General features: G+C 42.5%; 1 protein-coding gene across 2 annotated transcripts in view; it reads left to right on the top strand.

Moving 5' to 3' along the window:
• Positions 1 to 1,296: 1,296 nt before the first annotated feature.
• Positions 1,297 to 12,623, top strand: part of XIRP1 (xin actin binding repeat containing 1) — a 40,055-nt gene continuing 28,728 nt past the window's right edge. The window contains exon 1 of one of the 2 annotated variants that reach the window (XM_040352777.1): positions 1,297 to 1,393. The gene's annotated coding sequence lies outside the window, so the exon portion shown is untranslated. The remainder of the gene's footprint in view (positions 1,394 to 12,623) is intronic. The other variant, XM_040352776.1, reaches the window with a different exon arrangement.

Here is a 12,623-nt window from a genome sequence, read left to right on the forward strand (position 1 = left end):
ACTGCGCATGCGTGCGCATGCTCAGTATCACGTCGTATTTACGCCCAAAAATACGTCGGCTCAATGCCTGTGACGTGAACGTAATTTACGCACAGCCCTATTCGCGTACGACTTACGCAAACGACGTAAAAAGATACGCTTGTTCCAACATCCATACTTTGCATGGGATGCGCCACCTAGAGACCAGCTTTATCTTTACGCTGGCGTATCTCTAACGTAAACGGCGTAACTAATTGTGACGGGCGCACGTACGTTCGTGAATCGGCGTATCTAGTCATTTGCATATTCTACGCCGAACTCAACGGAAGCGCCACCTAGCGGCCAGCGTAAATATGCACCCTAAGATACGACGGCGTAGGAGACTTGCGCCGCTCGTATCTTAGCCTAATTTAAGCGTATCTGGTTTCCAGAAAACGCTTAAATTTACGACGGCGCAGATTCGGACTTACGACGACGTATCTACTGATACTCCGACGTAAGTCTCTGAGAATATGGCCCTAAGGGTTCCCCTGATCTATTTCTACTATCTTTTGGTGCTTAAACTGAGATAAGTAGATTCCACAAAAGAAGAAAATGAACACTTTTGGCTCTGATCATTAGTGCATAATTACACACTACTTTGTATGGGTACCCTTAAGCCTGGTACACACTACAAGTTTTTTTGTTCAACCCAGCGGGTTGAACTGACAGTCCAGTACATCGATCTCCCCCGCTGGCACCCCCGCCAGAACACTCGGTCAGTGCTCTCTGCCATTGGCTGAGAGGGCTGATCGGGAGTTGGTCAGCTAATGGTTTTTCAGCATGCTCGTTTGACAGAAGCTGGACAAACGGTTAGCTTCTGTCGGACGGACCGACATACACACAGGCCGAATGTCGTCCGTTTTTTATTGAACAGGCCCATGTCTCCAGATATTCGGCCCATGGGGCCTTAGGCTTTGCCTGTCTGTACTTTTCAGAACACCTGCAGCTAGATATAACGTTTAGAGTCTTTAGACCCTTCTAAGGTGTTCTACAAATCTTAAAATCACTGACATCATCATCATCATCAGCCAGGATCTCTGACAATGACTCAGCCTCAGTCCTAACAGACATCATTTCCAAACACTCATGAGCTAAGTGTCCCTTACTGTTCATCTGTACCTGATATGTCTCCTGCCTTGGGTTTCAGCAGAGTAATAGTTGACTCAAACTCATAGAATAGTAGAGTACTTGCAATACCCTAAAAATAGCTATGTAGGTTCATCGTCCCAACATAGCTCCGTGCCCTGATAAAAACAGCTGCCACTTGCTAGACACACAGAAACAGAGTTGCAGGTCCGGACAAGGACACAGGGAGCTGATCAACCTACTTGGGGACTTTCTTTTCATCACACTCTGGACCTTGCCTCTTTGTGTAAGTTATACCCATTAACAATATTTAAATTTTAAGGAATAAGGATGTTTAATAGCAGAGTGCATGTTTATAACTGTTATCCATATACTGAATTTTAATACAGTTTGTTACAATTGGTATTATATTCAATGTTTGAGTTTGATTTGAATGTAGCTAAGGGTATTAACGCTGTGCTGCAAATGCTGGTCATTAGTCAATTATAATGTTTCTTTAGGCTATTTCCACTCTGAGTACTGTGGTGTTGGGCAATGAGACATTTAGTTTGCTTGTTTGCCATTTCTGTTGCTTGGTTTTAGTTGTACTTTTAGTGAGAAATTGTACCTTATACTGTATATACTACATTACTCTTATTTAACTTGGGACAGTTTTATTCTTCAAGAGAACTTTGTGTGAGATAGAGAAATCAAGAAAAGGAATAGAGGGGAGCTTGGTGTGTTGACATTTGCAATATGACAGATTTGAGTACTGCCTCCAAAAAACAAAACATGTCTGTGCCTACTGGAGACATGGGAATTAATTATCAATATCAGTAATACTTGTTATCGCAAAAATAATTTTTGTGAACCTAATGGAAATGTTGTGATCACCATAGAACAGTTCACGTACATCTGTGCAATGTCTGAGTCAAAGTTAAAGATTTTGACCAGTCATGTTGATATGTAGTTTGAGGAACGACAGCCAGACATCTTATGCCCCATACACACGATCAAAATTTTCGATGGAAAAAGTCAGACGGACTTTTTCCATTGGAAATTACGACTATGTATATGCCCCATCGGAGTAATTCCATCGGAAATTCCAATGAATTCCATCAGAGTTTACATAGAGAACATGTTCTCTTTTCCCCCGATGGAATTCTGACGGAATTCCGATGTGAATTTGGTCGGACAAAGGTCCAATCGTGTGTACATGGCATTACTGACCCTTGTTCTAAGTGAGATATGTCTTGTTAAGGCCTCACTAAGAGATGGTGCTAGTATTTTAATTGGTCGCAGCAAATCAGCTGTATTAAGAAAATAATCTCTTTATAGCATCACATCCCTATGTCATATGATAGCTATATTTTCAGTTCTGATATGTTTTTGAAAATCAAAGTGTATGTAAAGCCAACACATTGGCCCGGATTCACAAACAGCGGCGCATATTAATGCCGCCGTAGCATATCTTCTTTACGCTACGCCGACGCAGCGCAGAGAGGCAAGCACTGGATTCACAAAGCCAGTGCTGCCAAATCTGCGCTGGGTTTCCTAGGCATAAGCCGGCGTATGTGGAAGTGGGTGTGAGCCATGCAAATGAGGCGTGACCCCATGCAAATGATTGGCTGAGTCTCAGACAGATACATATAATGAACGGCGCATGCACCGTCCCGTGGACGCATCCCAGTGCGCATGCTCAGAATCACGTCGGATCTACTCCCTAAGATACGACGGATCACTGCCTACGGCGTGAACGTAACCTACGCCCAGCCATATTCACGTCCAACGTAAACGACGTAAAAACAACGGCTTGTGTTCCCTGGTGCAGCCCTTTGCATTGATGCTGCTGAGTTACACCTCCTTTATGGGGCTTAACTTTACGCCGGACGTACGTTCGAGAATTGGCGTATTTCCCTCATTTCCATATTTGAATAGAAAATCAATGGGAGTGCCAAATACGTCCAGCGTAAATATGTGCCCACTCTACCCCGGCGTAGGCAAGTTACGTCGGATGAAGCCTATTTTCAGGCGTATCTAGTTTTGTGGGCACGGCGCACAGATACGACGGCACATATTTGCACTTACGCGGCGTATCTCGAGATACGTTGGCACAAGTGCTTTGTGAATCTGGGCCATTGTTTTTAGTTTTGAATATTTTTTTTTCTGCCTTAGTCCAGTTGGGGAGATTTTTCTTTACTTCCTGTCCCTGAGATATGACAGGAAGTTAAAATAGTGGTCGCCAGAACAGGTTTCCTCATTGGAAGATTTCTCCTCCTCCCCTGTTCCTGTGAAACATTTTTTTTCTATTACTTTTTGTACCAGAGACAATGGTCAGAAGGGCCAATAGTGTGGGTGAATCTACCCAGCAGGGATACAGACAGCAATTAAAACCTGACAGGGGTTCCAAGCCTTCCTTCTGTCTATCTAAAATGTTAAAAACATTTACTTAACATATACTTTAAAGCAGGGGTCTCAAACTGCCGGCCCTTCAGCTGATGGGGTAAATACAAACACTGCCATTGCTTGCCAATTTATGCATATGTTAGATTTTTGGATGTTATACTGACTCACTTGGTTATATTTTCTAAGCCTATGACCCAGAACAAGTATTTAAATCAAGAAATGATTTACTTCTGGGTCAGTGACTCACTTATTGAAATAAGAAGGTTAGCATGATAGCCTTGCATTTAGCATTTGCAGAAGTGGAAATTATGAATTAAAGTGTTTGTAAACCCTTGTATTTTAAATAAAAATAACAAACATGTTATACGTACCTGTTTTGTGCAATGGTTTTGCACAGAGCAGCCCTCCTCTTCTCTTCTGGGGTGCCCTGCCAGCGCTCCTGGCTCCTCCTCTCCATTGGGTGCCCCCACGGAATGCCACTTTCCATGGGGGTACTGGTGCAGAGAATACATTAAGGTGGGAAACCTTGAGGCTTTACAACCACTTTAAAGGCTTGGTTCTTCTATTATCACCTGTTCCCTTTATTGTGTTTTTCAATTTTAAATATAATATGTACCCATTAGGATCTCTGTTTAATAATAAGAAGGTGTACTCCAAAAGCAACAGAAGGACGCATATCCAAGTGCTGCTTTTGGTTTCATTAACTGATTGGACCCATGATAACAATTTAAAATAAAGCTTCAGCCCAGGCACAGCAAGAGGTCTGAAGACCAATTGTATTCTCTGCCCTAACTTTGTAAAGTGATGCACAAACTGCTGGTGCGATATAAATCCGGTATAATATTAATAAATAAGCCCATGATATCTTGAAAACTGCTCATCAAAAAACGGCTAAATTCTAATTTGAATTACTGTATTTATTGGCATATAAGGCCCCGTACACGCGGTCGGACCAAACCGATGAGTCGGACCATTTTCATCGGCTCACCTCTAAAGTGGCCGTATGGCCTGATATGTGTACACACCATCAGTCCAAAATCCGATCGGGTCAGAACGCGGTGACGTCAAACACACGACGTGCTGAATAAAACGAAGTTCAATGCTTCCAAGCATGCGTCGACTTGATTCTGAGCATGCAAGGTTTTGAACCGATGCTTTTCTGTACTAACCATCGTTTTGGTCCAATGGGGCAGCCAACCATCGGTTCGGTTTTGAAGCATGTTTAGAAATTTTGGACCGAAGGAAACCAGACCGATAGCCTATACACGCGGTCGGTTTGGTCCGATGAAAATGAACTTCGGTTCATTCTCATCGGACCAAACCGACCGTGTGTACGGGGCCTAACACTCACTTTTTTACCCTGAAGATAGAGGGTAAACTGTGCCTGTGTGGTATACGTGGGGGACTGTGGAAAGTTTTTTTTCCTGAAACTTCCCTCTTAAAGTTAGGGAGTGTGTTATACGCCTGTGCATGTTATACGCAGATAAATACGGTATTTTGCTACTTTATATCCTAAGTTATTCAGTGATCTATATTTGTAAATATTGAATTTCCTCTTCCTGATTTAGGTCCCTCCATCCTCATTGTCTATATTTTGGGACAGCAGTTCTTTCTTTCTCACCAGTATTTGAAGTGGTCATGGGTGTGGTATATACAGCCCTGGGGCCAGCCAATAATATTCTGTTTAAAATGCCTGAGATGCTTCTGTAAAGAAGACTAGACTAGCTCAGGACAGCTGCCTAGTGGTTGAGGAGGCCACATCCTGGAGCCTGAGGACAGCTGCAGAGGACCTCAGTGCAGCGTGGCTCTTAGAATACCCTAGCCACATTCCTATGTTAGACATCATTTTTTTCAATGACTAAAATATATCATAGTGTGATTTAGTTTGCTGCAATCAGTCTTTCACAGCAGTTGTCTCTACAAGAGGTGTGACATATTTCTATTAATTTTCGTATACATTTCTGTCAGCCCAACAAGAATATGTGCTGTAAGGACTCTGGAAATTATAAAGAAACTTATGCTTACTTGTAGGAAAAGTTTATTTAGCAATATGGTACAAACATCTACATTTTTGTGTACAGCCTTAAAAGGATCTATCATAACATTAGATACTTTAATAATAAGCTCCCGATGCAATTCCCTAACTTCTAGGCTGCATAATATTCCAAAGCTAGTGGTGTCACCTGCAGTTAAGGTGAATATGTTTAGCTGCACTGAACAATCTACCAACAGGCAAACCCCAGTCAGGGCTGGCCTTAGGTGTTCAGGCGCCCTGTGCGAGCTAATCCTGTGGCGCCCCCCCCCCCCCCATCTTCACCCCTCGCCCCCTGGTCACCTAAACATCCACAAAGAGGAAAAAAATATTTGTAACAAATAATTTGTTTTAATAAGTTATTTAAGTGAATGTGCAAACAATTACAATAATAAATAACTGGATAGACTGGTAACAATGATTTATATTAAATACATTAACCACTTTACTACCGGCCGCCGTCAATTTATGGCGGCACGATAGCTCTGTTGTTCTGAGAGGACGTCATATGACGTCCTCGTCTTGCAGAGCCACTAGGGGGCGTGCACGCTCCCGCCGCGTTACTGGGAACCCAATGCACGTGCCCGGCGGCCGGGTGTGACAGGTGAGATGAGTGCGGGCACCGGCGTATAGTAGAGTGGAGGATGGAGGGCACAGGATGACAGCCTCAGGGCCGGCCTTTGGGGTGTGCGAGCTGTGATGGCCGCACGGCGCCCTTGTTGCCCATGGCGCCCTGTGCGGCCGCACAGCTCGCACACCCCAAAGGCCGGCTCTGACCCCAGTCAATTGATAGTGCAAGCAGATCCCACTTCTTCCATACAGTCTGAATTACACAAGTACGTCCAAAACCTTGTTCTGCATTCTGCATCATACAAGAAAAAGGTAGCAGGTCTTTGTGGTTCCTGTGTAATCAGCCCTTTCACGCTAATCTAATTTACCTATTCAGTATAGAGTGATACATGATAAATCAAGAGAAGAGTATAACCTGGTGGCTTTTTGCTTTATTGTTTCAGTCGGGTTTAAAAGTAAGCTAGGAGCTTTACATTAGCAATAATAAAAGACAAAGTGACAGGTTCTCTTAACAAGACACAACATCTCAAACCCCACTTGCTCATGCCTTCTCTGCACTGCCCCACTCCTCAATTATTTGTTGGAGCCTTCAGGTATACCCATACTTCCAGGTCAGGGGAAGCCTGTGGCCTTCTACCCCTTGTTCCTAGAATACAGTACTCAGACACAAGCTTCCAAACACTGTCACATGGGAAAGTCATTAACCCTGTGTAAGCTTTGATTGACATGGGGCTTATAACTCAGCAATGCCGCAGGCAAATAGAAGGTCAGAAGTCTACAGGGAAGGTATCAGTGGGTGTGTGGTAAAGGTCATTCCAGAAACCTAAAGTGACAGATTCCCTTTAACAATGCATGCAGGTCCTTGTACTATGGAGGAGACAGTACTTGCAAGTGGCTACAGATCTGCTTAGTTTATGGTATGGGAGCCACAGAATAGAAGTTTTTATCTTTTGCGGATGGTATTCTAGATATCGGTTTGCTTAAATAATTGTTGTGCTGCATCCTTAAATAGAAAGACCAATCTTAGTAACTGTGAAGGATATCTGTACTTTTGAGGCACTACATACTGACAAGTATTTGTTTAAAATTAAATACATTTTATTTATAAAAATAACTCATTAAAAGCATCACATGTTAAAAAGGAACAAAGTAATGGCATCATAGTAAGTTATTGCTCTATAGTCTGTACAAGGCAACTTAAATTAGTACATCAAGATAATGCCCAATATATAGTTACATAGTTTGTCAGGTTAAAAAAAAGACATCCAGTTTAACCATAAAAAAACTAATAAATAAAATAAAAAATATCGTACAATCCCATATTTCCAATTCCACACCCACAGTTCATCCAGAGGAAGGCAAAAAAAACCAGCAGAGCATGCTTCAATCTGCTACAGCAGGGGAAAAGATTCCTTCCTGATCCCCCGAGAGGCAATCGGATTTTTCCTGGATCAACTTTACCTATAAATGTTAGTACCCAGTTATATTATGTACAATGAGGAAAGTATCCATGCCTTTCTTAAAGCAATCTACTGAGCTAGCCAGAACCACCTCTGGAAGGAGTCTATTCCACATTTTCACAGCTCTTACTGTAATATGGATTATCCAGTTACTTTTTTAAGGTTTTGGAAAGGCAACCTTGGACTCACCATGTTTCTCGGACTGTAAAATCTGCTTCATCAGGAGCGCCAAGGGTCAAATATTATAGAAGTTATTAAAATAGTTATAAATGAACATTCACAAAGTATATATTAAATTAATACATTTAGAACTAATTAAATACTGCAGCAAAATACCTCCTGTCTTCCTAGGTCTAGAAGAAGGACCCAAAAGTCCCTCTCAGAAACAGGTCCATCTCCAGACTCATGGCTGGTGCACTTTGTAAATGGTAGTTGACAAGACACTATAATAGAATCCAAACATGGATAAGGCTATAGATAATGCATAAAGTATGTCACCTATATTATATCATATACACATTCCATTGTCAGATGAAGTTAAATTAGACTAAAGGTTGATATTATAGACACTAAAGTTTATTGTCTCTATTATTTTCCTAGTAAACTGTGGGCAAATGGAAAAAAGATTATTCCCTGCATACATTTTTTGTTTTTTTGAGGATGAATGGCCTTAGTGTAGACAGGTTTATTCTTATGTGCCACTCATAAGTTCAGAGCTGCAGCTGGTTACTGCAACAGAATAAGAAAAGCAAGCACTTACCTGGAGAAAAGGAGGAGGTTAAAATTTCTAGAAGAATTTTAAATAAACACGTTTGTTCTTCTTAATTATCACTCTTCCTATTTTGGGTATTGTTATTAATACTAATGATATGTCAAATATTTAAATCCCTACCTTAACTGGTACTCTCTAACGGCTGGTGGCAGCCATGTCAGCTACTGGCATCTGAAGCTGTTATTTTCCAATATGTTTTGTAGCTGGGTACCCAGCATGCACATCTGGATCTCACGCATTCATGTTAACAACACTGTGCAGGTACAACAGCAGAGGATGCGCGCAGGGCCGGATTTTCTCTCCCTGCCGCCCCAAGGCCAGGTTCCGCAATGCACCCCCTGCTCGCCAACCAAACTACCCCCCCCCCCCCAAATCAACGGAGAATGGCACCCGGATGGCAGGGGCGGTCAAATATTTTTTTTCTTTTTTTTTTACTTTTATATCACTTTTTTTATTTGTAGCTTGTCGCTTACTTTTTTTTACTTTTGTATAATTTTCTTATTATTTTTCTTTACTTTTTAATTACTTTTTTATTTTATTAATTTAATTTAATTTTTATTTCTTATTATTTAATTTTTTTTATCAATTTTCTTCACTTTGTGTGATAGCAATTGGAGGTGAAAGGTTCTCTTTATTGACCCTGTCACCTCCAAAACAGGAGTCCTAGCACTGTACTCGAACTCCTGTCACAGCTGAGATGGGAAGAGCACTCGGGGGAATCCATGCCACTGCCGCCCCTTGGCGCCCTGCCGCCCCAAGGCCTGGCCTCAGTGGCCTTGTGGGAAATCCGGGCCTGGATGCGCGTTGACTCCTGGGATTGGATCCTGTGATCGATGAGACCAATATCCCAGGAGTCAATGGTAAACCAGAGATTATTATTATTATTTAGATACATATACATTGTACATTCACATTGGTCTCTACCCTCAAGGAGCTTATAGTCTAAGGTCCCTAACTGACATTCATATACTAGGGCCAATTTAGACAGAAGGCAATTAACCTACCAGCATGTCTTTGGAGCGTGAGAGGAAACTGGAGTACCCAGAGGAAACCCACGCAGGCACAGGGAGAACATGCAAACTCTAAACAGGTAGTGTTGGGATTGGCATTGGGATTCAAACCAGCGACCCTTTTTACTTCTAGATGAGAGTGCTACCCACTACACCATTGATGAAGATGAAGTATGTAGCTGCAGCGAAAAGGACTTAAAAGGGAAACGCTTAATTGCAAATGTTTTGGTTGGAGGTGGGCTTTAGAAATGTTTTTTTTTTTAAGAGCTTCCAGCATAGAAATAGATTAACCCCAAACAGAGAAAACATTTGGAAGGAATTTTTTTTTTTAACGTTTTTATAAATACTGCTACATTTATTCTATATTAGCATAGAATGAGTAAACTATTCTGGCATCTGTAACACAACACCATGCTTTACAGTCATCCATACAATAGAATGTGCATCCATGAATTGGCAGGGCCATGAATGGCTGACAAATATAAAGTCTCCCAGATTAGACTGACACACTGGTTTCTTATCCAGCTATTATGAGTGCCTAGCCATCTATGAGAATTCCACAAGACAGGCCACAGCAGAGGCGCCAGAGATTATTGAGGCCTTTGTCAGAGCACATATTCCATTCAGAGCAAGGGAGGTTGTGTCCAGGCTGCCTCTTCATTTATCATTGACTGCCAGGCACATTACACCCCGTGCAAATATTGTGACAAGGTTACACGTTGGCAGCAACACTTGTTGAGTGATAAATTCTACAGTTTGCAACTTGAGATTCTCCTTCTAAATTTTGCTCAGTTCAGATTTATAAAAATAAAAGGGCAGATCAAAAGACATCTAGAGAGGCTGACCTTGTAAAACTAGAGGAAAGTAGATGTGACTGCATTGCCCATAGCAAAGTTTGTTTTCTATTATCTGTTATGGGCATGCTACTGTGAGTGACAGAGCCACTTAATATATACTTAAAATACTTGGAAAAAATGGCACTCCAAATTCCAGCTCTCAGGCCCCATACACACGATAGAATCAATCCGCAGATAAATCCCAGCAAATGGGTTTCAGCGGATAGATCCTATGGTGTGTACACGCCAGCGGATCTGTTTCCGCGGAGAAATCTCCCCTGGGATGGATTTCCAGCAGATGGATATTCGCTGACATGCACAACAAATCCATCTGCTGGAATCCATCCCAACGGATGGATCCGCTCGTCTGTACAGACTCACCGGATCCATCCGTCCAAAGGGATTCCCCGCACGCGTCGTAATGATTTGACGCATGCGTGGAATTCCTTATATGACAGCGTCGCGCCGTCGCCGCGTCATAATCGCGGCGACGGCGCGACACGTCATCGCCAGAGGATTTCCGCGCGGATTTCAATGCGATGGTGTGTACACTCCATCGCATAGAAATCTGCGGAAATCTTTGAGAGGATTTATCCGTGGATGGGGCCTCACAGTTGATTTAATACAACTAAAATACAGCTATACATCAGCACAAGGCGCATCATCCACAAAAAGATTTAACGGTATCTGGACAAAATATATATATACATACACACACAGTGTATGTATATATGTGTATGTATATATATATATATATATATATATATATATATATATACATATATATATATATTACCAAAAGTATTGGGACACCTGCCTTTACACGTACAGGAACTTTAATGGCATCCCAGTCTTAGTCCGTAGGGTTCAATATTGAGTTGGGCCACCCATTGCAGGTATATCAGCTTCAATTCTTCTGGGAAGGCTGTCCACAAGGTTTAGGAGTGTGTCCATGGGAATGTTTGACAAATCTTCCAGAAGTGCATTTGTGAGGTCAGGCGCTGATGTTGGATGAGAAGGCCTGGCTTACAGTCTCGCTCATCCATGTCTTTGTGGACCTTTGTTTTGTGCACTGGTCCAAATAATTTGGTGGAGGGGGGATTATGGTGTGGGGTTGTTTTTCAGGGGTTGGGCTTGGCCCTTTAGTTCCAGTAAAGGGAACTTTTAAGGCATCAGTATACCAATAAATTTTGGCCAATTTTCATGCCTTCCACATTGTGGGAACAGTTTGGGGATGGCCCCTTCCTGTTCCAACATGACTGCACACCAGTGCACAAAGCAAGGCCCATAAAGACATGGATGGGAAAGTTTTGGGGAACTTGACTGGCCTTCACAGAGTCCTGACCTCAACCATACAGAACATCTTTGGGATGACTTAGAGCGGAGACTGCGAGCCAGGCCTTCTCCTCCACATCAATGCCTAACCTCACAAATGCGCTTCTGGAAGAATGGTCAAACATTCCCATAGACATACTCCTAAAAGTTGTTGACAGCCTTGCTAGAAGAGTTGAAGCTTTTATAGCTGCAAAGGGTTGGCCAACTCAACCCTACAGACTAATGCCCCGTACACACGATCAGAAATTCCGACAAGAAAACCGTGGATTTTTTTCTGACAGAAATTTGGCTCAAACTTGGGTTGCATACACACGGTCACACAAATCTTGTCAGAAATTCCGACCGTCAAGAATAGGCAGTTCGACTCTTCTGCTCGATTCTGAGCATGCGTGTTTTTATGCATGTCGGAATTGCAGAACCTGCTCTCAATCTTTTGCTGACAGAAATTCTGACAGAAAAAGCATACACACGGTCAGATTCTCCGACCAAAAGCGCACATCCAACTTTATTTGACAGAAAATCCAATCGTGTGTACAGGACTGGGATGCCATTAAAGTTCATGTGCATCTAAAGGCAGGCGTCACAATACTTTTGACAATATAGTGTATGTATATATATATATATATGTGCCAGTGCTAATTTGTCAGCATGAATGGATCTAAAAGTTGTTTTAAAGAAACTGTATTTTTATTTATTTAGAGTCCCATTTTTAACTATAAACTTAAACAATATTAAGTATTAGGCCTTGTACACACGAGAGGATATCCGCTGGAAACGGTCCTCTGGCGGATTTGGATCTGATGGCTGTACACACCATCAGATCGAAATCCCTGCGGAATACATCCGCGGTGACGTGGCCGCGCCGTCACCGCGACGATGACGCGGCGACGTGCGCGACCCTGAAGGTAAATACTTCCACGCATGCATCGAATCATTACGACGCATGCGAGGGAGGGGAGCGGACGGACTGATCCGGTGAGTCTGTACAGACGATCAGATCAGTCCGCTGGACTGGATTCAAGCGGATAGATTTCTTAGCATGCTAAGAAATTTTTATGCGCTGGGAATCCGTCGGCTGGATTTTTATCCGCTGGGAAATGTCCGCTCGGACGTACA

The sequence above is a fragment of the Rana temporaria genome, chromosome 5 (genome assembly GCF_905171775.1).
Source record: "Rana temporaria chromosome 5, aRanTem1.1, whole genome shotgun sequence".
NCBI lineage: Eukaryota > Metazoa > Chordata > Amphibia > Anura > Ranidae > Rana > Rana temporaria.